A 26,073-nucleotide genomic window follows, 5' to 3' on the forward strand; every position below is an offset into this window, starting at 1 on the left:
GATATGGGGTCTGTTTATTATAAATATTCAGACCCCATATGTAAGATATGGGATCTCTTTGATTTTTTTATTAATTTATTTTTTAATAAACTCAGACCCCATATGTAAGATATGGGGTCTCTTTGATTTTTTTATTAATTTCTTTTCTAATAACCTCAGACCCCATATGTAAGATATGAGGTCTCTTTGAACTTTTTAGTATTATGCCTAGAGAGCCCTTTTTACGAATAACGGGTCTCTTTTCACGTATTTTTTTTAAAAAAAAACGTTAATTCACTACCTGCTGCTGTAATATTTTTTTAATAATTCAACAATTGTAATTTTTACATGCTAAACCTGCTGTAATCTTTACATGCTAATAACCTGTAATTTTTCATTCACCGATTGTATTAAACCACCTGCTGCTGTAATATTTTATAATAATTCAATAAACATTTCTTAATAGTCCATATTACCAAAAAATATATTTACCAAACGTAATGCTCAAAACGCAACTTTACATTAATTTGTAATTTCCAATAACGTAAAACAAAACATACGTTCTAAAATCTAATCATATATTCACACCGATTTGCCAATCAAAACTCACGGAGTTATTTCCATACCATCATCTTTGTTTTCTTCATTTGCTTCTTGCTTGAGAAAATACTCGACCCACATGTCTCTAACTTCATCAACATTTTCCGATGAATAGGTTTCGTGAGAAAACTGTAAATAAGTAACATAATTAGTATTTTAGTAAATGCATAGTTCTAGCAAATGCATAGTTCATTATAGGAAAGCAAATGAAACTGCAACAACAATTCATAAAAGAGCCGCCATTGTCATTTCCATCAATTTCTTCAAAATCATCAAATACCAACCAGTACTAACTGCTAACGTCACATAAAACCCAATCAATGAACTACAATAAGTATACTTTATGTCCCTAAAACCTAAAATATAGGCCACAATTTAAATCATATTTCAGGAATTATATCATGGAAAAAAAACCAATCACTTTCACAATACTACATCCATAGCTCTCAGCACAATTTGAGCAAGAAATAAGATTAAACTCAACCAATTCCACAGATTGGAAACAAGACTTTATCCGATTTAAAGCACACAAATCCAAAAATGTTTGAGTAGCAATTATCAGTATACTAAAGGGTTAGCTTTAGTTATGGACCATTTGACCAATTTGAGTTTGAGATTTCCAAATTTATTCCAAGTTCTGCATACTGTAACCTGCAACTTTTGGAGCTTAAACCAAACCATATCCCAAGCAAAGGTGTTGAACATTCATTCTTATCCTAGGACACATCTATCAAACCAAGAATGGGGAGACTGTAATTTCTATTGATGGATCATTGTTTGAGACATACAAACAGTTCAAATCAAGCCTGCAGAAGACTCTTGCAGAATAGTTGCTATATGAAAAAGTGTCAAAGATGGTTGTTCTTAAATAGTTTAAAGACGCCCCGGGCATCGGTGCTGTTGTTGCTGCTGCTTCACACACTATTTACACTTAAAAAAAAAAAACATAACCTAACTATGACAGAAAGAAACCCCTCCCAAAAAGAACTGTGACTGAAAGAAATCCTTCCCTAAAAACCAGAAATTTCATGGATCGGGATTATGGCAGTAACAAGCCTTGGCCCTAGATATATATTCAACCTGGAATTTTATTAGGTTGATTTGTCAAATTTGCCTAAGTAAGTTTGTAAATTAACTCTTACAAAAAGAATTTGGAAAGAGTTTAATTTATAATATAACACTAGAAGATGGGAGTATGAGGAACCCTTTTATTTCAATCCACACGAATAACAACTAGACCAACACACCTTTGTTAAATCAAAATATGCTCCTCACATACATGGAAAAAACATCGACAACATTGACAATTCACAAGACGAACTCAAAAGAAAACCTCAAAGTTCTACTTCACAGGCTAGAACAAGGCTAGAAAGAACTGGGATTTGACATCTTGAACCAAAAACAACAGAAGCAAAACAGACATGGCAGAGCAGAATTCTGCATAAGCACTTTGCTTAAGTAATTTGAAAATAAGAACACCTTCCAGCAACTAGCATGTGAACGAACTACCAAAAGCTAAATTTAAGAAAAGCGGATTTGCATGATCGCAGCGCCAAAGCAAGATAACAAACAAGCTAGACAAGGAAGGCAGTTGCACTATTCCATGATGACTAAGAAATCAGAATTCAATATTAAAAACAAGCAAGTTGTTGAAAGGACATATATTCATTGCATCTAACAAATTTACAGGATTCCACAAGAAATTGATATCGTGTAAAAAAAAATAGGATACTCTCTAAAAGATAAGCTCATGAGGATTCATGCCTGACTTCAATGAAAACCTTGCTGCCAAATAGGCCTTAAACTCTGGGACAGCTTCAATGTTCTTGGTTAATGGAGCATCAACTGCCTTTTGACACTCTTTCTTCTATGCGGGAAGAACATTCTTCTCCTCGAAAAAGACTCCTAATAGTAACGAGATCATCATCGTCCTATCAGGAGTAACTCTTAATTCATGTCACAATTTCAGGAATCGGGATAGCTAGGTTTAATCGTATAGTCAACAGTCTCAACACAAACTAATACTGGCAACTTGAGACTTCGAACATCGTCTGTAAATACACCAACTAGCATTTTAATATATGTCGTTTCATCCTAATGCAACTGGACAAATGAAATTAAATCAAACAAGGAAACTCACAAAATCAAGGCCTAACTTATCGCATTAAAGTTTCACAAAATACTAATTTCACAAACTAACCGCAATAGAGGACTGTTGGGGCTACCGAAGGTATTAATATTCTCATTGAAAAAAACATGGATGGTGAATTTATTAGAAACAGAAAAATTCCAAATTCAAAACTACGCAGCAACCACAGTGTTGGTGCACAAGTCTGCCATGATATATGCCCAAGTGTGTGTGGTCTAGGTGGGTATGGAGCAGTTTTAACATCCCCAAGTAGTTAACAGAGCTTGTAGACTCCTGGTTTATGGTTTGATGTGTAGGCCAAGTGAAAGAATCACATATGGATGCATTACAAGGCATCTCAGCAACCATGGAAAAGGATCAGATGACTGAGCCAAGTCACTGGAGTTCCAGAACTACTCCAGAGATTAAAAAGCAGACCAAAACAAGCAATTCAGTAAGTTGAGGAAATCTGGTGACAAGAACTGTATTCAAATCAATACATCGCATATTAAAAGATCACATATGTTTCATAAGATTCGATTAAAACTAATAACATCATACCCTAATGATCTCTGGACAACTTAACTAAAAACAATAATATCGTACAAACTAAAACTTCAATCATGCAGCAAAACTTATTCAGAACGACTTTCAGGTTTTTCTTCCCTGATAAAAGACATCAGGGATACAAATAGACTACTGGTTTGTGGTTTGGTGCATAGGTCAAGTGAAAGAATCGCACATGGATGCGACACAAGGCATCTCAGCAACTATAAGATGATTAAGCCAAGTCACTGGAGTTCCATAACTACTCCAGGGATTAAAAAAACAGACCGAAACAAGCAATTCAACCAGTCGAGGAATTCTAGTGACAAGAACTGTATTAAAATCAATACATTGCATATAAGAAGATCACATATGTTTCATAAGATTCGAAAGTTTATCTTAATTTCTTTAATAGGAGAAGTCCCCAAATTTTGGGGCAATACAACATGATTGAGTAACTCACGACCACCATAATCTCACAGAAGAGGCCCAAACACCATTAAACATCAATACTTAATTGAAGTTGAAAAATTCAGAAAAAAAAAACTTCCTTTCTAGCAGATTACAAATGAACTCGAAAAACCCACAAGAAATTCAAAAATTCGAAACAAAAATTAAAGAAAAGAAGAGAGTCATGATGAGAAGACAAAACCTATTTGTAGTACGCTAGTGGTGAGGTCGCCGTTGGTGGTGACCGCAGTGGTGAGGTCGCCGTTGACGGTGAACGCTGGTGGTGAGGTGGCCTGGATGGTGAACGCTGGTGGCGAGGGTCTTCGTTGGTACGAAGTGTTGTTTTCCAATGGAGCTGTAACCCTAATCGAGGAAGAAGAAACAACACAGACTGACAGAGTGAAGGTGGTTTCGCACGGGACAAATAAGGAAATTGGAGACCTGTTATTCAAAGGACGGGTCTCTTCTTTAATTAATTTGTTTTCTAAAAAAACGTGGTGGGCCATCACACAAGTTAGAGACCCGGTTAGTTATAAAACAGGTCTTTTGTTTTATTATTTTATTTTGTACGGAAAATAAAGTGGGCCTTTTACACACTAGAGACCCGTTAACTTAAATAACGGGTTTCTTCTTTTTCCCCTCCAATTTTAAAGTGGGTCATTTGATATATAAGAGATCCGTTATCTATAATATTAGATCTCTTACACTAAAGAGACCCGTTATATCGATCAAAGGGTCTCTTCTTATAGATCTCTTTGGCCATTTTTGTAGTAGTGTGCTAATGACTTAGATTTGAAATTATTCATCAATGATGGACCATGGCGAAACTTAGTACATACTGGGTATTAAGATCTATTTACAAAGATCTTATGATATTGTTTTGGATTAAGTAAGGGCATTTACTAAATCAAACACGAAAGTCTCCATTGGAGATATTCGACCCATGTGAATAAATCTAAGTAAAGGATGTTTGAACTATGTATAAGCATTTACTAAGTTAAACATCAAAGGATCTAAATAAGATTCTTAACCTATATTATATGTCAAAGAATTTAGCTGAATTTAGTATCTACTGAAACTAGATAAGCTAAAGTTACATGAATAGAATTCAATTGGGAATTATTCTGCAAAAGAATTTATCATGTATGATATAATATGAGGATCGCCAAAAACGTATCGTATGACTTTAGCCATGACGAACATATACCAATCTCTATTGATCTAAGTAAAGATCAACTAGATTGAGATCAAGAATACTTATGGTACTTGAAAAGGTACATAGGAATAGTTCTTGATTCAAGGAAATAAAGATATGCTAAATATTGATGCTACACGCATAAACACTGGCAAAGGATCAAGCAAAGACCCTTTGGAGTTAACCATTGACAAGGACGAGCTAAAGAGCATCGTGTTTCGAAATGGCAACATGGATTGGAGACCATGAGTTGTTGCGTGGGAAATTAAAATAATAATTTCTATGTTCTAAGATATAGTTGGAGAGTCTTCCACATATCTATGAACTGCTTGGATAGGTAAATCCAAACAAAGCATCACTAGCAACCTATACAGTTGAAGTAAAAGTAATTATTGCCTAAGAAGCAATAAAACAGGGTTGTTTAAAGTTCTTCACTGAACTTGGGTAGATCACCTATCTGCTGGCTTGATGATTCTTCATTGAAAAATGCGTAGAACCACTCTTGAAGCAAGAAAAACGTCTGCTAAACTTGATGGTTCTTCATTGCAAAATGAGTAAAACCACCATCGAAGTAAGAAAGACTAGATCACATAATAAACAAACTCGAAAAGATCTTATCATCATATCTCAAAGAACATTCGATGAAAAGGATGTTAAGATTGGCAAAGCATGATAACTAAAGCTATGCAACAAGTGAGAAGCAACACTCACGTTGTAGCACTGGAAATCAAGCATAGCTTTGAATTCCATGAAATGTTTTGAAGATGGGTTAGAGGCCCATGGTTGTAAAACATTGGGGTTGAACATTTATCATATATGAAATGTATTTTCATATTCCATTTAATCTTGGTTTAGTATTAAATGATGAGTCCCTTCAAATTTGACGAAATATTCAAGATAGACTGTCAGGACCAATCCTGTGACTAAGAAATGTCTATCAAGTGAACTTGAATGTCAAAGGTTGAAAATGGTCCCTAGTCGGAGTTTTCTATAAAATTGGACGAATAGAAAACGTTAGACGACTAGAATGCAAGATGACTAGTAGTTCTGTTTCTTGAACTATGTGGACATGGCAATGTCATAATCATTTGCATAGATACTTACTTTGGGAAGACTAGTATCGGACAAGACCTATGAAACTTTACTGTAAGAGATGAAAATCTGTCATAAGTAAATTTCATTAAAATTATTAGACACTAAATCCTCAATACCTGAGTGATTTGAGATTACTTGTTTGAGAACTGGTTGCTTTGACGTTGACCAACCGTCGCACCGTAAAAGGAGGCTATAAAGGCAACGCTCAGGTAATCACCTATCAAACGAAGTCTAATCTCAAGATCGCAAGATTGGGATTGTCCTCCCATAAATCGGGATGAGATGCTTAAAAGTTGTACAAGGCCACTCGGAGAGCTAGAAACTGTGAAATGCATGGCCGTGCTCGGATGAATCATAGGCTATGATTATCTGTTTATTTGATCAGTTGAACTCTGAAACCGAGAAACACCTCTGGACATAATAAGGATGACAACTCTTACCTTATGTTCAAGAGCAAGCATCGAGCGACAAAGGAATTAGGAAATGCACACTTGTCCCTAAGGACAAGTGGGAGACTGAAGGGAATAATGCCCTTGGTCCAAGTATGCATTCTATGTTAAGTCTAATAAATGCGGTTCAGTATTAATTAACAAGTTAATAATTCAGTGAGATCAAGTGAGCTGAATGCCTAGCTAGAGGCCGCTTCAGTTCAAGTGGAATTAATGATATTAATCCACAGCTTACTCTTGACTGAACCCGTAGGGTCACACAAATAGTACGTAAACGGATCAAGTATTTAATGGCATTAGATACTCCATCTATGGATATTCGGAATCGACGGATCTTGGTTTCAGTGGGAGCTGAGATCGTCACAGGCAAGAAATGAATACTCCGGAAACGATGATATTGCCGGAAACGGAAATATGGATCGTATCGGAAATATAAATATTATCCAAGTCGTAGATGTTGCCAGAAACGGAAACATGGTACATATCGGAAAATATTATCGGAAATGGAAATATTGCCAGAATCGGAAATATTCCCGGAAACGGAAATATTGTCAGAATCGGAAATATTATCGGAATCGGAAAATAATTCCGGAAACGGAAATATTAAATATTTGTTCGAAACGGAAATTGATTCCGGAATCGGAAATATTAAATATTGTTCGTATCGGAAATGAATTCCGGAATCGGGAATTTAATCGGAAGCGTATCGTACGAATTAGCATCGGACGAGGCCCGCTAGACGAAGGCCCAGCACGAAGCCAGGCCGTCGCCCAGCGAGCCAACGCACACCAGCGCACGCCAAGCCTCGACCAGGCCCAGCGCAAGGCCAGGCCCAGCCAAGGCCTTGGGCGCGCGCGCGCGGAGCGCAGCAATGGGCCGAGCGCTGTGCGCCTAGCGTGGGCCGCAAGGCTTGCGCGGGTGTACGGTGCTCGTGCATTGCTTGTGCGGGAATCCTGAAGCAATCAGGATTCGAAGTGTGATTAAATCCTAAAACTATTAGATAATGATTATTTAATTAGAGTCCTAGTAGGGTTATAATTAAATAAATTAGTATCCTAATAGGATTCCAAAACCCTTTCCATAACTCTATAAATACGTGCCTAGGGTCACATATTTTAAGAGATTATTCAAGTATTCAAAGTGAGTTTTTGAGAGAAAATTCAGACACATTTCTTACCTAAGAGTGCCGAAAATCTTTAGTACCTTAAGGGCGATTCTAGTTGGTCAATCTTAAGGCGGATCCGGACGTGCTGTGGACTATCTACGGAGGGACGACACTTGGAGTCCTAAAGACTTGTTCTTGTTCGGTTCGGGCGCAGCTAGGGAAGGCACGCAACAAAGAGTATGCATCTAAACTATGCTATATGATTATGTGTAAATAATATGTATTCCTGGCTAAATGGTTTTTCCGCATGATTTATGAATTGTCATATGTATCATAACCTAACATGATAATCATATCTAAAATAGAAAATTATCCAGGTAACAGACTTGTGATCAACCTGAGTTCATTGAAGAACTTCCACTAAAAAAAATTCCCTTTTATTGCTTCTTAGGCAACAATGAATTCATTTCAATTATGTAGAATTTCAAATGATGCTTCCCTTTTGGAATGCTCCAACCAGTTCACATAGATGTGGGAGATACATCTTTCAACTGAGAACTTGGAAACTAATCATTGATTCAGTTTCCCATGCATCACATATGGTTTAGAACCTATGTAACCACCTTTTAATCACGACGCCTAATTGCCCGTGTTTGTTTGTGGTTTGCCTAACAACAAGATTCAACTTTTTCTTAGGCAAATGCATGTAGCATCTAAACTTTAGTTATCTTCACTTCCTCTTATCAAGTGCTCATCCTACATCTCCAAATGTATTGGATGTTCTTGATACTGTTCCAATTATCTTTGATCCAGATCAATAGAGATTGGTATAATCTCGTCACGATCCAATGTTCACGAGTTTTCTTAGAGATCTGTATATCACATCATACATGATTAATTGTAATGCAAAAATCATTCGCATTTAAAAATCTATCCATGTAACTTTTAGCTTTGTTCTGTTTCAAGAGATACTAAATCTTTGCTAAAATCTTGGCATTGCCATGTGATATAAGGTGAAGGCACCTCTTCAAGGTCCTTTCATGCTTAACTCTAGTCATAACAGCCTAATTGCCCGTGTTTGTTTATGGTTTGCCTAACAACAAGATTCAACTTTTGCTTAGGCAAATGCATGTAGCATCAAAACTTTAGTTATCTTCACTTCCTCTTATCAAGTGCTCATCCTACATCTCCAAATGTATTGGATGTTCTTGATACTTCCAATGATCTTTGATCCAGATCGATAGAGATTGGTATAAACTCATCACAATCCAATGTTCACGAGTTATCTTGGCGATCTATATATCACATCATACATGATTGATTGTAATGCAAAAACCATTCGCATTTTAAAATCCATCCATGTGACTTTTAGCTTTATTCTGTTTCAAGAGATATTGAATCTTGCTAAAATCTTGGCATTGCCATGTGATATAAGGTGAAGGCACCTCTTCAAGGTCCTTCATGCTTAACTCTAGTGATAACAACCTAGCTTTATACTTAGTTAAAGCATTCATAACTTAGACTTACTCATATGGGTTGAGAGTCTCTTTTGAGTCTCTCCATTGTGTTTGATTTAGTAATTACTTTTACAGAATCCAAACAACGCTTTAGATCCTATCCAATAGATCTTTAACCCAGTATGTTCTAAGTTTCGCCATGGTTCTAATATTGACAAATACTTTCAAATCTAACCATTTAGAATTTGAATGTCATTTTCAATAGAGAGATTTGTATCTCATATGTAGAACCAATAAACTTGACTTAGCTCCCACTAAACTCCTCATCTATAAGATGATCCATATTTTCATAAAGCTACGATTGCTCAATAGCCTTTTAGACAAATATGGTCCAATTCCCACTTGCATGCTTTAATCTACGAATAGATTTCTTAAGCTTTCTCTTTTATCTAGCATCCAAAACTTTTACATTGTGTGATGTACACAATTCCTTTCTACAAGTCCAATTGAGTAAGGTGTTTCGTTTTCCAATTGCCATATTGCCATATACAATGATTGCTAGATTTATCCAAAATAGTTCAAGCATTCTGACTTGGTGAAAAAGATTTCAGCATTATCAACACCGTTAAGTTGTTTACAATCTTTAACCACCAATCTAGCTTCTCTTTTGTATGTGTATACTATATCATCTTTGTATGTTTTGAAAACATTTTTGCAACCAATGGGAGTGAACCCCTTATGCAAATCAACGTTGTATGTTTGGAAAACATGTTTGCAACTAATGGGAGTGAACCCTTTATGCAAATCAACGTTCTATGTTTAGAAAACATGTTTGCAACTAATGGGAGTGAACCCTTTATGCAAATCAACCAAATCATAGATTTGATTATTTAAGATGAAGATATTTCGGATAAAATGGCCTCAAACCATTTTGTATGGCCTCGAACCATACTTATGTTTCTGATGGCCTCAAACCATACTTGGGAATTTTTAATTCGTCGTAGCTAACCTGTAAGTCGTATGTTCTTGAAACACTTTTCCAAAGTCTTCATAGTTTTCATTCCTCAAGATATCTATGTATATATCTTGGTTGAATTCTATTCCTTATACGATTTACCTAGGTATTGAACATCAAACGTTGGTGTCTATAAAGACATTACTCAAGTCCTTTGAGTATTAGGATTCTCTTGAAGCACTTCTAAAGTCTTCCTGAAGCTCTTCCAAAGGCTTCTAAGTACGGAGCTTTTCCAAAGACTCCTAAGTATCCTACATTTGTTTGTTGCTTGACTCGAAGTCCATTCGAGGTCATTTTTCTCCCACTTGCCTTTTTGGGAATATGATGGTTACCTAAAAGACATTATCTAGAGCAACAACTATATGTTCTCAGATTTGTGGTAGAATCAATACCTTTTGTTTCTATGAGTCGCTCATAAAGAAACATATATCTATTCCTGAGTTTGTTTGATGTAAACACTAACTCCCACTGGGTTTGACAACCCTAGATATATATGTACTGAAAAGATGTACTGAGCCGAAGTTCAATCCTTATGACATCTTATCCTTAGCTCTGACAACCTTGTTTAGTGTGATAGTCACTTAAGAGTATCATTTAGAAACTATATAGGAAAATAGTCGTGATTATCGTTAATCGAATAGATTCCGATTTCTCCATTTGGACATACCATATTCTTATGGAGCTTCGATTGTTATAATGCCATATAAACAATCTAGATAATCTCTCTTGGCTTATGCAAACATCACCTTGACCCAGCCTAGATGTTCTAAAATTCTTGCCAAGTTGATTTTATACTCTTTTGTGAATCGCATTGAAGCATTTCACGTTGAGTAAATATAGCAATATTTTCTCAAATTCTTGTGAAATAGGTAAGTCATAAAATCCATCTTTGGCCCATGAACATAATTGTCTAGACTCTTCTAACAATAGTCCATTTCGATGTGATGTTCAACAAGCAAGACCCACGTGTCTTAAATTAACCAACTTTCAGAAATCCATGCCATGGAATCTTAGAATGTTGTCTTGCTGATATGGTCGTATGACATTGCCAAAGATATGTGGAACACAAATCAAAATGTTTGATTTGAACCTTCTAAAGTTTGAGTGTGAAGAGATTCGTTTGTTTATTAATCAATCATATGACTCAACCCATAAATGACCATTTCATTCAAATAAACACTCAACGAATGTTTTTGTTTACTTTGAATGTGAGTCTTTCCGTTGTCCAAACAGAAATTGATTATGATGATTAATGGAACATAATACCATTAAGTTGCAGCCTTTAGAAGGACTTTAAAACAAACATGATGACCCTACAATTAATGTAGCACAACTTTGCTTCATTTCCCACTTGTAGGTCAATGACCAGACTTAGCTCCCGGAATTTGAGTTCTTAACAAGAGTTAGAACCCCAAGCGGTAATCTAATACCATAGGAGTTTATTTGCTAAGTCGTTTCTCTTTAACGCAAACTTCAAGGAAGAAATTGAATCTTGAATTCATTTCTTTTGTTCCTCTTTCCTATCCTTTCTAGCACGTTTTCTTATAGTCTTAAAGATTTTACTCTTTGCTTGATCTTCATATTTTGTTATGCTTACAAGGTCCCTTTCTTTTACACACTTTGAATGACCGCATCCAATGAGTCTAGTTCATTATTGAATCAAAAGAAAATTGGTTGTTTATCATTGGTTATACATGAGTGTTTAACTCAATACTTCATTATTCCAAAACTACCCAGTATTCTTAATATATGAAGTCCAATTGGTCTACCATTCAAATTTTAGTTTGAAAACAACCATGTAGATCACTATAAGAAAATAGCATTCAAGATACGCTCTCACTCTCCTTTTCTTTGAGAATCGCTCTCAAAATTAGTTCCAATCGATCGAGGAAATATTGCAGTTCTATTGTCCGAACGCAATAAGGTTGAAGATTTACAATTCTACAAAATGATCTAGCCAAGCAAAACATTTACCATACTTTAATAACTTGAAATAAAAGCATTCACGCAATCATTAAAGCTATTAAACATTTCATTGATGCAAAAATAAAACATGGTCCGACATGAATGAAACGATTCCAAGACCCTAAAAGTCCTAAATCCTTAAGCAGCTTTGGCATGTCTTAAGTATTTTAAGATTCTAGTTAAGCAAAACCTATTGCTAGTAATCTCCAAATTACTCTTGGTTAATAAATTAATATCATAATTTATCCCATTGCCACAACATAATGCAATTGTTGTTTGAGTTGAAACCACAATCAACGTGCTCCTTTGGGACGCCTTACCACCTAAGTCTACTAAAATAGCACCTCGCTTTGACGGAAACCTACTATCTTAGATCCCTAGATTTTTGTAAGTGCTTGATTTGGAAGGAAATTTTTTAAACTCAATATTACTTTGGACCTAGTTGTTTCTATGTTGGTTCGATTATTTAGTGAACTTAATCTAATCGAGTCATATGAAACAACCTATTCATGCAAAGCATATATACATACATTCAAGTATAATATATATTAAAACGCATAAATAATTGGTGAACTAGAATGGCCCAAAACATCCTGTCTTGAAGCATCAAATCTTCATCACCATCTTGTTAGCTTGTCATCGTCTTGAATCTTCGTTCAATTGCTAACTTAAAGTTCTAAACTTAGAAATACTTGAAAATAATAAAATTACATTAAAATTTCCATGGTTCGCAGACCATATTTAAAACTTTACATTCAAAGATAGAACGGTTCGCAGACCGTATTTAACTATCCTAAATTGGCCATACTAGTCACTTGGAGTACCTGCATTACATAAAATATAAATTCTATGCATTCACCCATTCGTATGCTAAAACGAATGACCCATATAATTATTCAAGTATTTACGTGAATTAATTAAAATTCACGTTCACATAAACGCGTCCTAAAAGATTAATCAATTTCCAAATTATTAATCCTTAGACTTTATTCTAATTAAAATTGAATTTAATTAAAATAATGCGACCTACGAAAATAATTAAAATTAATTATTTCATTTTAATTTCATTTAGTGGCTCCCACTCAAACCAATAATTATTCCGGATAATTAATTATGAAATATTAAATTAAAACTCGCGGCCCGGCCCAAGTAAATAAAATATTAAATTAAATATCCCGTTAGCCCAAATTAATGCAAACATGCGAAGCCCAACGAATTAAACATTTTCAATGAAAAAGTCCAAGTGCATGGTTGAGCTAGGCTTGCGCCCAGCCCATTGCGCCCTTATGTGGCCTACGACGCACACGAGCAAGTTCGCATACCCCGCAACGCGCGTGCCCACAGCTCGTCGCTGCCCTGCGCGCTCGTCGTGCTCATCGTAGCGCTGGATGTCGCAGGCTACGTGCCTTGCTTCGTCGCAGCACTCGCAAGCCAAGGCGTGCCTTGCTTGCCCCTTTCCTCGCCCAGCGCGCGCGCGGCACGCAGCTCGCTTGCTGCTGCCCGCGTCGCTGCTGCCGGCACTCGTACAGCAGCCCGCATGGCTCGTCGAGCCACACGTCCCCCATACTTGTATGTTCGTGCCTTTGGTTCGTGCCTACGGACCAACTCAATTAAAAAAAAATTAATTTCACGAACTTGCATTAATGTTATTTTTCATAAAAGTTACAATTTTTATTTTCGAAAAACAACGGTTTTTACCGATTTAATAAAATTTAACGACAATCCAATTTCGCAAAATATTAAATCAAGGCTAACATTATTCAAATTTTTAAGAACGAACGAACCAACTTGAAAATTTTGAACTTTTTAAATAATAAAATCTAAAACTTTAAATCGTTCTTTAACATTTAAATTTCAGATTTTAATAATTAGGTTTAAGTGCGATTAAAATTAATGAAACCATTCAAAATTTTAATCCAATAATTTTTAAAATTAGCCACTGACCCATGAAATTATATTCCCTTTCCCAATTAACCGAATTATTAGACCAAAATTATTTAAAACATCAATTAGAGTTCTAAATTTTACGAATTAGGGTTTATACTTATCGGAAAAATCTGAAACTTTTACCATAGATCAAGAATATACCCAGTGACATCGTGACAAAATTTCAAGCAATTCCGAGTTGTTTAGGTCGACCTTTTAATAGAATTACTTTCCGACACTTTTAATTTTTATTAAAAAATTAACAAAAACGCCTAATAAAAAACGACACTTCGAGGCCTGTTTTTGCGATTTCGTTCACATGAGTTGATCTTAGAAAATCTTTTTCAATCAGATTAGGGTTTAAAAAATCGAAAAACCGAATCTTTTTGAAATCAGACCTTATTACGCAATTCATCCAAAAATTCATAATAAATCCGAAAAATTCACAAAAAATTCCAAATTTTCGACAGATGCAAAAACAAAAAAATCATGCTAAAACATGCTTTGAATACATAAGGCTCATGATACCACTTTAGGGGAATACAGTTAAACATAATAACATGTGCGGAAAAAATCCCCAAAGCCAGGAAGCATGTATAAAGCACAGATTAAGCATACTTATGTTTGAAGCGTGTTTTCCACAAATCTGTCAACGAACACGAACTTAGAACTCCACTTGTTGTTCCTCTACTCGGTTCACCGACACGATCAGATCCGTCTTGATTATCGTAGCTTAGACAATCGATCCAGATACTTTGCTTTTGAGAAGAACTCACTTTGGAGGCACAGAGAGAATTAGGGTTATCTGTGTCTCTAGGGTATTGAATATGACTGAAATGTTATGTTGGAAAATAGGGTTAGAAGGTTATTAACATAACCTTACTAACCGACCAAGCCACAAGGGGCAGGGCCGGCCAGCAAGCCTACACAAGCGCACACGAGCACGCACAGCGAGCTGGGCCGTGGGTCGCGCTGCTGCTGCTGTGTCGTTGCCTTGGCCCGCGCGCACACACACGCAGCTGCTCGGCCATGGGCCGGCGCTGCTGTGTCGTGGCCTTGCTTGCGTGCCCAGCGCCCATGGGCCTTGAGTGCTTCGCGCACTCGGCTCGTGGGCTGCTCCTCGTAGTCGCGACTTAACACTAGTGGAAAAAATACCTGTTGAGGGGGGCATTTTGGGCTTATTGAGGCGAACATAGCCCGCTTCGACAGACGTGGCTTCAACAGCTCACTTAGCTGTTGAGGCGGGCTTTGTTCGCCTCAACAGGTCATCTGTTGTGGGGGGCTTTCAAAAGCCCGCCTCAACAGCTCAAAACCAAAGGGAAAAATAAGGACCTGTTGCGGGGGGCATTACCAAAAGCCCGCCTCAACAGACACCTCTGTTGAAGCTCACTTCTTAAATGCCCCCCACAACAGACCTGTATTTTTGCGCCAATACCTGTACATTGGCGCCATAAATTCATATGTTGTTGAGGCGTACATTAAAAGCTCCCTTCAACAACATTAATTTTTTTTTTCCAAATTCTTTTAAAATATAAAATAGGTGGCAATAACCAAATCTATATATATACACCATTGAGTATTGAAACCTGTACACCAATCAACACCAGAATAGCAAAGGTATGAATCTGCTTATTTTTTATTAATAAATCATTAAATTAACTTCATTTATATTAACCCAATAGAGAAAAGCGTATAGTACGTACGTTTACAATTTTTAAACACCTAGCTAGCTAGTCTAACAAATTAAAACTAATATTAACAAATAAAGACAAAAGGCTAGAGAGCTAGTCTAACAAATTTCTCTAATCCGGCCACTTAGCTCCCTTTAGATCATGCATTACAAACCTTAATTAAGGCCGTGTTGACTTTCTTCCAATCGACTCGATCCCTGCAAGATGGAAGGAAAATATATGAGTACCAAAGTTTACACTCACGATATTATCTTTACATTCTATTGGATCATAAAAAGATATAGTTGCAGACTATAGAGATAATTAAATTGTTGAAAACCATGCAGCTAAACTGTACTTTTAATTGCTCTGTGAGCATTAAAGTGTCCACGAAAGCTGATGCCTGTCAAACCATGATTAGTTGGTTAATTTGAATATGTCGTGGTTTGTAAATCTAGGGCCCCCAAGTGAAGCCCTTCCTTAACGTAGACGGCAAACAAATAATACTGCTAGCTTCCTGATACTATTACGTTTAAAGGTCTCATTCATTCGAGGTTCGTACATTCAGAAAACTTAAAGTGACTAACAGATAATCTATCAACCAAAATTTGATGATGATATATATGAAACCCGAAGTTTCTCATACTTCCTTGGACTGACTGTGCTGTGAAATCGCTGTCAGTATTAGATAAAAAATCTGAACACAATTAGTTATTCAGAAACATACATGATCAGTAGATCAATGATTTTGGCGGAAACTGTCTTCATACCTAATCCAAATTATTGGAAGAGTATGAGAATACTAATCTTTATATAAATGTATATTTGATTACAAAGTGAGAGTGTATTGACAGCTAATCAGAATACTAATTTGTATTAAACAACTAATCAGAGTGTATTGTTAGGAGAATGTTGTTTTCAGAGATAAGTTCCAACATTAGTTTCTAGTCTAATAAACTACTCTAGATGGATTCTGCACTTAGCTAGCTGAATACAGTAATCCTGCAGACCAATGTCCAATAGTTCGACATCAGATACGTGTACGTGTTCTACTGTTAAGCATGGAAAATGACAGCAATTTCAATGAGATTTATGACCTAAGAGTGCATGCTATAGCATCAGCTGAAAGATTATGTGAACTCATGGAAAATAGGAAAGCGAGGAAGAGAAGAGAGTTAATTACATGAAATAGTGGAAGAAAAGAACATATATAAAATATTACCGTTATTGTGCCCCCCACATAACATTTTCATCTATTTTCCTATTTTCCTATTTTCCAGGTGGTAAAAAACAATTTTTTTAAAAAAATTAGGTGGTAAAATACAAGTTTTAGTTTTTAGGTGGTAAAAAACAATTTATCCAAGACAATAACGAGCTAAGTAAATAGATTCCCCACTGTAACAACAATATGTTCTAGCTAGTTCTAATCAGGAAGCTAAAGTGTCCTTACCTTGATGTCTGGATGAGTTAAAATATACACTCCAAGAGATGGATCTAGAGTGAAACCATTAACACCGCCTCCAATACTCAAAACAAGCTGTAAAAACAACAAAAACTGCCATGTTTTAACCACCTCAATTTAAACAAAGAAATAAATGAGAAAAAGAAAGAAAACAGGAGGAGGCTGCCATATAATTTGATTTCTACAATTTTGCAAATTCAAACAGATAAAACAATTCAACACAATGACGGACCAAGCAAGTACGAAGGAAACAGTTAGCACACAAAATGATAATATTTTTTTTCCTTGCTTTGCTGCTATAGTTTACCAATCTGCTATACTTAGCACCAGAATACGTGGGAATCACCGGCAGTATATCTTAAGATCAGCTGAGGCAACATAACCTCACTCACAATAGACAACATTAATGTCCTAAATCACAGGTTCCGATTAGAAAGAACTAGCTGTTTACTGCAAAGGAAACTTCAACGAACACACAGAATAATTTCCTTCAATAAATGTAAGAGCAAACCCATTTTCTGCACTATAGTTCTCAAGCAGCAGAAAACACTAGCGCTCTGAAATACACAAGTCCAACATGAATACACTCAATCACATCATACAAATAACGATCTGCTTTCTGCAATACGTCCAAAGTTTTAACAAAACCTAGAAAACGGATCGAAGAAGAAACTACTTCGATTTTATCAGATCGAAACAACAACAACACATCATCATATACCATCCCAAAGAAACCCCTTGACGTCTTTCCACATCATACACCATTCAGACTTCAATACCAGCATTATTAAGGCAGAACCTTGATAAATAATGCTATTCAGGAATATAAATAAGGAAAAATGAAAGAGCACGTTTATACATCACTGCTCAATCTGAACTTATCGAAAAATGGGTTATAGTAGTGTTAAGTTAAACTGAACTTATTGGAATTCAACTGAGAAAAATTGAAATTCTAAAGAAAAATAAATAAAAATAAAACATGGGATAACATTATTATTGGTGACATTAAGATTTCATTAAATTGTTACATTTAGTTCCTGTGAATATATATTAGTAGGAGTAGTACTGTAGTAGTATATAGGTCTCTAGTCTCTAGTAGTATATTAGTAGGAATAGTACTGTAGTAATATTAAGATTTCATTAAATTGTTCATTTGGCCAGAGACACGACTCTGATTTGTAAACAATAGCAAAAGGCTAGACCTTGCAGTATCTCGTCCTCACTCCTCAGCCTATCAAGTCTAAATCAGAAACCTTAAATCAACAAAATAAGGCCAGTGTAAACATATAATTCCATCTAGAAGAAGCATGTTAATTAGAAGATTAAAGAATATCCTTAACCAAACACAAGAATGCAAACATAGAGGCAATTTTGAAGATCTTCACAACCATCGGTGATACCCTCCCCGCCTGAACCAAATAGAAAAAGGACTCAACGACCAGACAACCCATAATAGTATAATACTCAATGTGAGCACGACAAATAGAACAACCTAGTAATGGCTATGAAAGCTGCAACATACATGAATCTCTAAAAAGCAGTAATGGCTATGAAAAGGACTAACTTGAAATTCGGGATTGAAGCCTATACCAATCAACAACAACTTCTGGTCAAATCTGTTCAAAAGAGTAACTTATCATATGTGCCAACTAGAACTTGATGCATTGGAGCAACTAAAAGTTCAAACGTGAAAGCAACAAAATATGTATTGCTAGAAACAATAGGCTAGTAAAACACTCAACAGACCACCAAATATATAAGGAAGAAACTCGCAATTTGTAACAAAAAGTTAAAACGGACAAAACTAAAAAAAACAAGATAAAACCATGGATTCAAATTTCAAAATGGGCAAGTCGACAAGAAATTCCAAGTTAATATCCAATATTGATCAATGTCACACACACGAACAACAAAAGTCTAATCTCACACAAGTTGACAACTCCACAACCAGGATTACAAAAAACAATCAGATAATCTACATAACGTACCCCAGAGCCATGCTCCATATGGAACGTCTCTTGTACTCCACCAGGCACTATGATACAACTGTAACCTGAAGCCAGACGAGATTTAAAATTCTTTCTAGTTGCTGGAGATAGACCCAACCATGTCCATATATGCCTCAAAAAAGGAGTGTAGAATATCTAGCCATCAGAAAGAGGTAAGACTAATGATAAGAGAGAAAAATAGGAGGTCAGAAAAATTAGGACTTAGGCATGTAGGACTTACAACTGTACTAGCAAAGACGTTAATTTTCGAGAAAGGCAGAAAAACTGTAAGATCAGCAAGAGAAACAACACCAATTGGCAACACCGAATGAGGCTCATAGCCAAAAACTGCATATATCAAGGCACAGAACTTTAGTTTAGTGCCTTAAAAAGGATAACTGTGTTGCACATGCAATCAACCTCAATCCAGCAATACAGCATACCTAATATCCCGAATGGACCATAACAACCATCTTAAAGTGTACATAAGTGGTTAAGGAACAAAATCAATGAAAAGTCAAAACCTTCTCTTTTCTGTATGAAATCTAATATACTCTAGACTGGTAGGATCACAAAACTTTCCGGGCAGCATCAGTTCTAGTCAATGATCACCTTATTCTGAACATATACAAGCACATAAGTTCATAACCACTAAGAATGACTTTGTTTGTCAACGCGGGTCACGCAAGTGAAATTCATATCCGATAATGATCAATCTCACGCAAACGAACAATAAAACCGCTAACTCGCTGACACAAACTATCAAATACTCATCAGACAGATTAACATCAAAACAACAATCCTAAACCCAAAATAATGGACAAACAAAGTTTGAAATAGAAGATTGAAACAAGTAGAGTAGTTTGAGGAGTGTTACCCAAAGGGAGACGATAGTATCAAGAACCCAACCGAGTTGGCTAATGAAAGTAAGATAAGTCAATCCCACAACTACCATTATCTCATCATACAAAAAAAGCAGTAATAAAAGAAGACCCCATCCACCCAATCCCCATCCCCGGCCAGAACAAAAACAAAAAAGAATCAATTATAAACTAACAATTGAACTAGAAAACCACAAATATCAAACCCTAATTTGTAAATTCATCCAATATTGGAACATTAGCCTAAACTTTCTGCATAATCAACTCATTATGCTCAACTAATTGAAGGGAAACTGAATTTTAAGACCAAGCAAAACAAGAATCAATTAAAAGCTCACCTTGACAGATTGCGTCACTGTGTGAAACAAAGTCAACCGAGATAGGGAAGACGACGGTCGGGGGCGACTACTATGGAAGAGGAGGCGAGGAAGGTGGTGGTGGTGGCGGAGCCGCGCGGTGAGGAGCGGTGCGAACTCGCCTGCAGATTGCATTGGAAGCGTACTTGCTTTGTTTGAATATAGAGATTTGAAGGGATTGTTTTATCGGTTTGGCGATGAGAAGCTATGTTTTTATTGTTTTAAATTTCGTGAATATCGGTTGAAGAGAACAAAACAAAGCCCGCCCCTTTAGACTAGTATCTATTGAGGCGGGCAATATAAAGCCCCCTCCAACAAGTTCTATTGAAGCGAACTCTAAAAAAGCCCGCCCCAAACTGTTAGTAAATTTTTTGACCCGTGTTGACTAAGTGGTTGTTGAGGCCCACTTATATATGCCCCCCTCAACAAGGGGGCTACAACAGGGGTTTTTTCCACTAGTGTAATATCGATCCGGATATTATTTATCGTTTCGTATACGACGAATCACTGTCGTAGAATACGATTTATTCGTGTCGCCTAGCTTACGAATATTCGCGATAAGATATACGATTCCGATGCAAGGTCGTATCGTATAATACGTTTTCCAACTAATTCCCGAAAAGATATTAAATGAATTTCCGATTCATTTAATCCGGTGATCTGTTACGTGTCATTGGTGTGACCTTGTAGGTTCAGTCAAGAGTAAGCTGTGAGCTTAATATTCATTAGAACTCACTGATCGGAAGCATTGCTCCAGCTAGCTGTTCCGATCACTTGATCTCACTGAATTAATTGTTCGCAATTAATCTGAACCTTGGTATTAGAATTAATGCACCTTGAGTGAAGGACATATTTCCTTCAAAAATGTTATGAAACACTTCCTTATTCCAGGTGCTCGGCTTCATTGCAAATTTCTTTTGAAAAGGGATAAGGGGTTCTGTACTATTCCAATTCTTGCCCATAAATTCATCAAAATTTTTATGAGTAATCCAGGTCGCTTGAAACCTAAAGGGTTTAATGGAGGTCTTAACTGGTGCAAAGCCACATGTGCTAATAACAATAGCGCAGTGGTCCGACTTACTTTCCCGGAGGTGACGCACCGTGCCCTCGTCAAAGCGTAGTCTCCAATCCTCGGTTGCAAAAAAAACGATCCGGACATGCAGACTTAAAGGAGTACGTCTTCTGTCTCGCCCCTGAACCACGTATGTGGAGAACCAGTAAATCCCAGGTCAATTAGGCCATCCGCGTTGACCCTTTCGGAGAAGAGGCGGCAGCGTCGTTGCATCTCTACGCCCCCTACACCATGCCTCTCTTCCATGGATGTCGTATCATTGAAGTCTCCACCAAGAAGCCATGGAGCAGTATAGTTGGCTTTTATTTGTTCCAATTCTGTCCATAGTTCTTGCTTTTTCAATGATTGGGGGCTTGCATATATTGCAAAAAACATCCATGGGATATCGCCAATGCGTGCAATCTCAACTGTAATGTGTTGTGTATTTGAGGCTATGGGGTTCACCGTGACTACATTCTTCCTCCAAAACATCCGTATCCCTCCACTAAACCCTTGCGCATCCATTCAAAATTATCCAGAAAATCCAATGCTATCACACACTCGTTGGGCTATTTCACCACTAATATGGGTCTCCACTAGGACCAGCACCGTAGGGTTATTGATCTTAATCAATTCTTTAATTATAGTAAAAAAAAATTGACTCCCCGCACCCTGAACATTCCATATCATGATTTTTATATACATATTAAAACCTTGGAAAAGAGGGTATCGGTCATACACATTCAAATGAACATTAGGCAGGATCTCCATGAATGCGGCTCGAAGGGCATTCATGGGGTCCACTGACTCCAAGGGGAGTTGTACTGATGCTAGGAGATCCGGCGAGTTGTGTGCCGGTGGCAGGAACGAGCTCACTTAGAGTTCCACTTCGTGAACCAATGGGTGTATTGAGACCACAGTTGGCCCCTCTGTAGGGTAATCGATGAGGGCTGAGTACGCAGGGGGTACCTTGATCTCCAAGGTGATTGGCGGACGAAGGGGATTGGAGCTGGCCATAGAATAGGGGTGACTGCTTATCTGGTGGTTCAGGGCTCCATTGGTTCACTATTGGAATGATATTGTTAGGTGAATTGTTCTCTTTGCATGCCGTCAATATGTGGGGATAGCTGGGCGAGTTCTTCCCTTGATCAACTACCCTAATTCTATCTTGATTTGGTATATTATCACCTCGGTATAAACGGGGTGGAATTCCATTATGATTAGTATTCCTATTCAATAAGCTATCTTTATTGCCATGAGAAATTGTATTTCCACCCAAATTCTGCCTCATACCCTTACTTCCTTGAGCACCTAATCCCTGAGAAATATTCTCTCCTAAAATTAATCGTGCCAATCAAATTAGTATCCGAGGTTTCCATTACTGTATCCCTATTTTCATCCAATAAAATATTCTCCAAGTGATTTCCATTCCCTACGACACTAGATTCCGGGTTGACACTCCCCACTTCCAATTGATGGATCTTTGTTTTATTCCTGCCTTGGATTTCTTCATTATTAGTATATGTCTCTTCCTATAGTAGCACGTTAAAACGTGATCCTTGTGGCCCAAGTCCTTCCTTGTTGTTATCTTGTTTTTGTCCACTGCTCGGTCCCTTTTCTTTTGAGTTCCGTCCATCCCCATTAGTCACTGGGTTTGGCTATTGTACTTGCTTGTTAGGACCTGCCTTAGTTTTAGGTACTTACTTCCTGATGGGTTTTTTGACTATCATCCATGCTCCAAAGCTGTCTACTTCTTCAGGTTTGGAATGCCTCCCAGGGTCATTCCTAGTAGACATATCTTTTTCCCCTCCATTCTCTTCAAGGCCTTGCAGCCTTGTGTCATTCTTCTGGAACATCCTGCCCTCACTGTCCTTGTGCCCCAAGTGCCTGCATTTGAAGCATATTTGGCGTAACCCCTCATACTGCACCTTCCAGACTCTCCCATTTAATCTAAACTTTGCAAGCATCGGTTTTGTAAGGTCAACTTCAATGCATAGTCTAATGTATTGTCCTCGGTCCATGGACTCCGTATTTTTATCAATCCGTACTACTCTTCCAAATTTTTCTCCAACTTTGAACAGGAAGTTTCTATCGAAGTATTCCACGAATAAGTTGGGGATTCTCACCCATACCGTAAGGGTCTTGATCGGTGATTCATCCGGAACAAAGTTGGGTACCCATTTCCGAATGGTGAGGTAGCTGTCTCCAATCATCCACGGTCCCTGCGTTATCACGAAATCATAGTCCTCACTTGATGTGAAACGTACTACATAATACGCACATCCCACGCCTGTTAGGGATATATCTCCTTTTAGGCTCCATTTGAGTCCCAGTCTTCTGATTAATACTGCATAGCTAAGTCTCTTGTCGAACAACTTGATGATGATTGCATTTCTCCAAGGTCTCCGTAGCCTCGCCTTTCCTGCCTTAGTCAAGAGGATATTAGGGAAACTTTCATCTTCCGAGTCACAATCTAGCGCAACATCATCCTCTGATTCTTCCTCATACTCATTGAGAGGGTCTTCCCTCTCAACCTTATGGTTTCTATTACTTAGACCACGAGCAGCTTTGCTATATGAGATGGTGGTTTCCTTCCGCCCTAGGGGAGTTGCTACCATGTCACCTTCCACTCTATCCATTTCCTCCACTTGTGCCTCCTCTCCATTTTTAATGTCACGATTCAAGTCTTCATTTACTCGCTTAATATTTTTGTTAGATCGTTGTACGAGGTCCGCCTCTTCCGTCGAGAGCTTTGTTGCTTGCGCCGCACTCATTCTAGTATTTAAAAAAGAGTATGAGTGATCATGGTGTAAATTGATCAAACAATAATTAACACCGGATTAATTTTGGGTGATGGAAGTTGGAGTGTTGGGGATAGGGAGCCACTTGCTTCTGATGTTGAGTGAGAAATTAGAATGCTGCTTGGTTTCATGGTTGCTGCCAAAAATCCACAAGCTTCGAAGATAATATAGGAAGTCAACTTTTTACTTGCTAGCTTATAATGATGGGCCTGATGGCATTTGATTTGGGCCAGTATATGGTTAACGATTTTTTGTGTCGACTCTAGAAGGTTTGAAACCATATAATTATTAATATATAGGTAGGTATGCACCCATCTATCCGTGCATACGCAATGAAACGACCGTGTTTATTCCTCATAATATCATCAACGAATTTCGCATATACCCATTTTCTCTCTCCTCTAACCTCTCACCATTTCCTCTCTCATCAAACCCCATTTTCTCTCTCCATTTTTGGCAGCCATGAAGAATCACCGACGCCACCACCACCACTGCTTCTTCGTCCTCTCCTTTCTCGGTCCTCGTCCTTCTCGCCTCCTTCACCATGGCCGCACTCGCAGCTCCTCCTCCTCATTCGTATATCTCTCTTTCTCTCTCCTCTCCTTCTCGAAACTGCAATTGCAACTTTTTTTGAGTTTTTGCTAAAATAAATTTGTGGTTTTTGTAGTTATTTTGCTTAGGATGATGATCTCTTCCGTCGGAGTTTCGATCCATTCCGTTCGGGCTAGGGCATCTATTCCTCAAATGCTGCAAATCGCCGGAAATCACCAATGAAATCTTCATCGCTGCGCAAAACGGAGGTGACTTTTTCTAATTCTCACCTATACAAGTGCTTGAAGGTCTTTTTCTAATTCTTTTTCTAGACATTTTCGTTGATATTTTGTTAAATTTTGAATTAAAATGATCTATTTATTTCAATGAAACTCTAGAACTGTGTGATTTGTGTAAGTAATTTGGTTACTTCTTCTCGGAAATAATTAAATAGATGTTTTCGCTGGTATTATTCTGAATTTCCAATCGTAAGAAATCTCGATTGCATTAAAAATCTGGATTTGTGAGAGCGATTAGGTTAGTAATGTATCAATTTGTTATGTTCAATTTATAAATTATCATGTTCAACTTATGAAATATGATGTTCACAAATACATACTATGTACTTTCGGTCAAGTTTGATGTATCAATTTTTTTTTATTTTTTGAACGATTTTTGTTTGCGATCGAGAGAGATTTACTTCTGTTGTAGTTTTTGTTAATTGAAATCAGTTGACTTGAACAATTTATGAATTGATTATCTATCAATTATGTTTTGCACCAAAAACGTCTATTTAATTATGTAATGTTTGTAATTGTGAAATGTTAACTCAAGATTCATTGCTTAATGTTTGGTTTTGATATGAATTAATTTCATTACGCATATAGTAATTAGTGTTAGCTTCATCTATTTTACGCTTATAATATCGTTGAACATATATTTTCTTCTTTTAGAAATGATTAGTTTGCTAGTTTGTTAGTCTTGATTTTGAGTGACGTTCAGTTTTTCAACTCTCTTGTTCAACCTATAAAGAATCACGTTCAACTAAATTCAACTTATAAATTACGATATGTTCAATACTTTTGTGTGATGTTCAGTTTCTCAAGTCTTATGTTCAACTTATACAAAATAATGTTCAACTAGATTTAACTTATTAAACTAATATATGTTAAATACTTTTTTGTGATGCATGTCCAGTTCATCAAGTCTTATGTTCAACTTATACGAAATCATGTTCAACTAAATTTAACTTATAAAACTAATATATGTTCAATACTTTTGTGTGATGTTCATTTTCTCAAGTCTCATGTTCAACTTATAAATAGTTATGTAGAACTAAATTCAACTTATAAAATTAATATTTGTTCATTAATTTTGTGTGATGTCCAGTTTCTTAAGTCTCATGTTCGATTTCGTGGTTTGT

The 26,073-nt window shown here is 36.9% G+C and overlaps 1 long non-coding RNA gene across 1 annotated transcript; it reads right to left on the reverse strand.

The window, feature by feature from the left end:
* Positions 1-15,526: 15,526 nt before the first annotated feature.
* On the reverse strand, positions 15,527-17,114 carry LOC130461268 (uncharacterized). The gene is made up of 2 exons (XR_008921705.1): positions 17,031-17,114; positions 15,527-15,798 (listed from the first exon to the last, which is right to left on the reverse strand). It is a non-coding gene; the product is annotated as an uncharacterized lncRNA (long non-coding RNA).
* Positions 17,115-26,073: the final 8,959 nt, after the last annotated feature.

This window comes from Spinacia oleracea, chromosome 5 (genome assembly GCF_020520425.1).
Source record: "Spinacia oleracea cultivar Varoflay chromosome 5, BTI_SOV_V1, whole genome shotgun sequence".
In the NCBI taxonomy this organism is placed as follows: domain Eukaryota; kingdom Viridiplantae; phylum Streptophyta; class Magnoliopsida; order Caryophyllales; family Amaranthaceae; genus Spinacia; species Spinacia oleracea.